The 5,402-nt window shown below is 46.3% G+C and overlaps 1 long non-coding RNA gene across 1 annotated transcript; it reads left to right on the top strand.

Moving 5' to 3' along the window:
* Positions 1 to 4,051: 4,051 nt before the first annotated feature.
* Positions 4,052 to 5,009, top strand: LOC120437900. The gene is made up of 2 exons (XR_005611486.1): positions 4,052 to 4,228; positions 4,653 to 5,009. It is a non-coding gene; the product is annotated as an uncharacterized LOC120437900 (long non-coding RNA).
* The last annotated feature ends 393 nt before the right edge of the window (positions 5,010 to 5,402 follow it).

The raw sequence follows: 5,402 nt of genomic DNA, 5'->3' as shown, positions 1-5,402 counted from the left end.
TACAGGACGCTGCAGACTAGTTACCAAAGATCGAGTCAGGAACACATCAGGAACAAACTGAGACACACAAGTTTTACAGAGACCCAACGAAGATGAAGAGAAAGCTGCTGTAACCTGGAGACCTCAGTCTGACCCTGAAATACCCACAGATGGAGACACAAACACCTCCACCTGCACCGTCTGCAGCAGGGAGGGAAACATCCTGCTGAAGAAACAAGTGCTGCTCACTGTCAGGGCTCAGTGCTGTAGATGCAGCTCAGAGGTCAGAGGTCATGGTGGGACCAGTTTACTCCATTGAATCCATTCAGCCTGTGGCTGATAATGTTTCTAATAATGACAAACTGGAAACACAACTTTACGATTGTTTCTTTAACATCATATTTCCTGAAGTATTCAGACACTTATTTGAAGCCCCTTCAGCAGGAATCACAGCAGCAGCTGTTTTTGATGCAACGAGCCTCGTCCACACCTGGAGTTTCTGTCCTTCTACTTTCTAAATACTCACAGGCTCAGGCAGTGGGCTCACAAAGAGGTGGCTCTGAGCCCTTTATCGTTTGCAGTGCTGATGAACACTCTGATGTTTGCAGACAAAGTTATGATCTGTAGTGAGAGTGAGGAGGAGAGTCTGGAGAGAAGAGAAAGTACAAACAAGGAGAGATGAGGAGGAGGTCAGGGCTGATTTATGACAGGAGGAGAGCAGTAAGAGTGAAGAGGAGGAGATGCAGTGAGACCTGCTGTGATGGAGACGCTGGCACACAGACAGGAGGAGCTGCAGGTGGCAGAGCTGAAGATGCTGAGAGTTTGGTTGGAGGTGAGCAGGATGGAGAGGATTAGAAAGAAGAAGATCAGAGGGATCGCTCAGGTCCAGCAGAGCTGCAGTCAGACTGTGTGCTGGATGCTCCAGAAACTGACTCAGTGTGTGTGTCAAGTTCACACAGTGCAGAAACAAACTCACTTTACAACATGATCACAGGTTTATTGATCCATCAGAGCAGCTGGAAGGAAGAGACGAGCTCCTGAACATTTCCTGACGCTGCTGCACAAACAAAGTGATTCATTATTAGTTTGATTAGATCTTTGATGTCACAGCTGAAACATGCTGATGTCACACAGTTTGATCAGACTGTGCATTGGTGCATAGTGTTGGTTTTATCTGCATGATTTTATTGTCATATTTATGTTTGTTTATTTAAATATCAGGTTTTATCCTGATATTGTGTGTTTTAGTGTTGTTGCACAATATTCTTTTAATCCACTCTGGACTAAGCGCACAATAGTAGCACCTGTGGAGGTGGGGGCGTTCCCCGAGGCGGCCTATCAGCCGCCAGGCTGACCTGTTAAAGGGGATGGTGAGGCAGAGATGGGAAGGCTTCGCACGAAAGGCGAGCAGGAGGAAAAGAAACGCGCGCAGCCAGCATAGTGGGAGGCGATGCAATCCACAGCAGGGCAGGGGTGTCCCTCTGCCTGCATCTGGCGGTGCTACGACGGAGGCCGTGTTCAGGTGTGGAGTGGGGCGGGGCTGTGACGCGCTGTCAGGAGGAGACAGGTCTGCGACAGGAGCCCCGCCCCCTTGTTCTTCTGGCGGCGTGGTTTCCATCCCGGAAGAGAAATTCCTCTCCTGTTTCAGATAAGGAACATCTGCCCGCGTGTGGCTGGACTGTGGGATTATGGGAATTTTAGCACATGGAAACATTTGTTTAGCCTTTGTGTTGACAGTGTAGAGTTATTTCTGCGGCAGGGTTTTTAGCGTGTTGAGACTCTTTTTATTGTATAGGAGGATTTAACCTGTAACTCTGGTTGTGTCTGTTTCCATGGAAATAAATGATGTGTTTAAGGCCAACTTAGTGTCTGAGCCCTGAGCGCTGACCCACTCACTCCCCTTCTACTTGTATGTGAACGCACTTTGAGGTGCAGATTTAGATCCACCACTTTTAGCGGCTCCACTAACACTGAAGCCTCACACAGAAACTCATTTCCATGTGCCGTTTATTTACTTTCCGGCTCTTTGAAGCTTTGCTGCCAAATGTGGAGGAAAAGTTTTATCTGGAGCTCTGCAGCAGGTATAAACTGATATTAATCTTTAATCTGTCAAAACTGAGAGCAAACAAAAGAACTGCTGTATAATGCTCCACCCACTTAGTTTAATTGGTCACATGACTGCATCATATGACTAAAATGCGTCATTGTTTTCAAAAAGCTCAGTTTTCCTGGACCAAAAACGCCGTCTCAGTGTGGAGGCCAAAACGGAGAGAAAAAGAAGCTTTTAGAAGGAAAACGTATCAGTGCGGACGTGGCCTCCGTCCTCTGCTCTGATCGGCTTCAGCTTTCTCTACACCTCTGAAACCTGCTGCTGTCTGTACACCTCATGCTGTGTTTGCTGTTCTCTCAGAGTGTCAGGTGGAGGAGGGGGCGGAGTCTGTCCGGCTGCCTGAGGACACTCAGGTGGAGTGGTGGCACCGTCCTGAGAAGCCTGACAAACAGGAGCAGCATCACAGAGTGAAAGAAAGACGAGCGTGTGAAAAGCGGACAGTTCAGCCTGACCCTTAAACGCCCCACAGACAGATACAGCTGTGTGGCCTGGAGCCAGGGAAACATCATGGATGGAGAATCGTGCTGCTCACAGTTACAGCTGTTTGTTCACTTTCACTTGGTTCTCTCTGCTTTCACTTATTATTTTATTGTGTTTCTGTGTGAAGCTGTCGTGTCTCCTCTGCAGGGACGCTTCAGGTCCAGGATCAAACATCAGGAACAGAAGCAGCTCCATTGATCCGACTCCTCTGATGGCTGATCAATCAGTTTGATCTGTTTGATTATTGATCAGTGATGTCAGAGTGGAGTCAGTGTGATGGTTGAAGTTGCTTGAAGACGTTTCACCTTCATCTGAGAAGCTTCTTCAGTTCTAGGGCTTAAATCTGGGACTCTTCAAATGGTGAAGAGTCCCAGATTTAACCCTGTTGGAGTGTCCCCCTAAGATCCCTTCCCAGACGCCTTAATGCCCACTCACATCCTGGGCCATCTGACCTCAGGAAATCACATGATAGGGTGAGAGACAAGCTTGCAGACAAACAACTTTTTACACTATAATTACCTGTTTGGGTCCAGTGAGTGTCAATGACAGGAAATCCTCACCTGGTGGTGAGTGAGAGAAACCACAGCAGAGACCTGTGTTTAAGAAATGGATGGTTATGGTCGCTGATGCTCTCAGCTGGCTCAGTTTTCACACCAGCACACAGGTACGAGTGCACAAGCTCCCACTGTGGAGTAGACACTACACTGTAGTGTCTACAGGGACTACATCTGAACGCCTGTGGAGCTGTTCACACAGACTGTGTAGTTACAGGAAGCTGCCAGCAGGTGGCAGCACATCACCGCAGCGTCAGCCAGCAACTAAAACCTCTGCAGAGACTCTGACGGGTGTCAAACAGGCAGCAAGTTTGACATAAAAGCTGCTTCAGGATCAAACTCATCAGGATGTGATAATAGGATTATTCCTTTGTGACATCATAATTAATCATTACTTAACATAAGAAATGCTTTATTTATCTTGCCAGTTTGAAAATGAGGCTAAATAAGGTGAAAAACATGTCAGTGTAATATATCAAACATGACAGGAAATGTCTTGGATAATTAACAGCTGGAAAATAATCCTAAAGTCCGTTGAAGCTGGAGATGTTGGAGGGCAGCAGGAGCAGTCAGGGAGATGGTCACCCTGGCTGACTGCAGTGATGACCCCTGTGAGGGACTAAAGAAAAAAACACCCCCTACTGTTCTGACTGTGCATCACATGGACGGGGGTTTGACTACATCATGTTTAAGATGATTGTACTTAGACACACTGATGCACATGTTGTTTCTACTTTGAACTGAAAAGTGTTTCCTTCAGTGCTTTATGTGACTGTGAACAGTGTGTCTGTGTGTGTGTGTGTGTGTGTGTGTGTGTGTCACACTGTGGACAGCAGAGATACTTCATCTCTTGTGTCGGAGCTCCACCTTGTGGCAGGTTTAAGAACTGCTGTTCTTGTAAAGCTAAATTAGACTGTTAAAAGTCCGCTTGGTCACTTTAACTGTTTAGACTACGTTACCCATGATGCACCTCGGTATCTGTACTTCCGGTTGGGAATGTGTTCAGCACAGTTCTGCACAGATGAGAGGTGTGTCGGAGGTGTCGGAGGATTAACGTTTTTCCTTGCATTCCTGTGTGTGTTAACCCTGTGTGCGTGCTTATCATGTGAGTATTATAAGATGAGAGTGATGATTGTTTGACTTTATCGCTGTAATCTGCTCTGTGTAATTTGCTACGTAAGAAGCTAGTCCCGTTGCTATCGCTAAGCTACGTTGTTGGCCTACTACAGGCAGCCAGCCTTGTTCGCAGCTGATATCTCATTTAATATACGACCTACGGTCAAGCATTGTGGTTGGAGGTGGATGTAACTATTTACTGTGTTTATTATCTGAATCGTTGTAATCTGTAGAGATCCTGTTTGCTAATGTATATACCAGCTAGAAATTCATTTATGGTCTTAGGGTGCCATCTAGTGGCCATGAGGTTATGGCAGATCATATAACCTTATGCTGGAAACCCACAGTGCTGTATAAGCGGTACCCTGCTATTCATAGGGGTTAATACAAATGTTTGTTCTTTCTGTTGACAGATGACCACACACTCATATACACACTCACACTCCCTTCACCTGCATTTTTGAATACAGTAATGCAATCGCCTCCCCACCAACGCTGTACATCCTGTTGATGTCATCTGCCACCTCCTTATTAAAGTTACTTGAACTACATCACTGTGGAGTGCCATTCCTTCTGACCGAGGACGACTCAGTTGAAGCGTGATCGGCAATCAGTGCAAACATACATTACATAGACTGATGCACCTCCGTAACAGACTGTAGAGGGTTTCTGGGGCAGTGACATGAACACTTTGTCTTTATTTATACTGTCATATTTTCCTGTTACATAAACCACAGCATGCTGAATATGAATAAACTGCATTTATGCAACTCAGTCTCTGCTTCTGACTGAGGAAAACCACAAATCATGTGTGTGACGCCTCCATGAAACAGACTCCTGACAGCCTCTGGGGAGCGAGCTCACATTAGCCCTGTTTTATTTTCTTACATTGGCTCCTGGTTAGGTTTAGATTTGCTTTAAAATTCTCACACTTAAGCTGTGTGAATGTTTTCAGTCGCGTTATTCAGCTCCTGCTCAAACTGTATGATTGAATCTCAGGGGTTAGAAGTTCAAAGGTCACGATGCAGGTTTCAGGACGTTCCCTCACTGTAACAGGTGGAGGAGAGGAAGCACAGGTGGATCCTCTGAGGAAGAGGAGCGTTCCTACAAACCACATGATCACATGACCAGAGGGGCGTGGCCTTCAGTGGTAGTAATAAGTC

This window comes from Oreochromis aureus, linkage group 3, assembly GCF_013358895.1.
Source record: "Oreochromis aureus strain Israel breed Guangdong linkage group 3, ZZ_aureus, whole genome shotgun sequence".
Classification (NCBI taxonomy): Eukaryota; Metazoa; Chordata; class Actinopteri; order Cichliformes; family Cichlidae; genus Oreochromis; species Oreochromis aureus.
The sequence above is the reverse complement of the archived record's forward strand: the minus strand, read 5'-3'. Positions and strand labels throughout refer to the sequence as shown.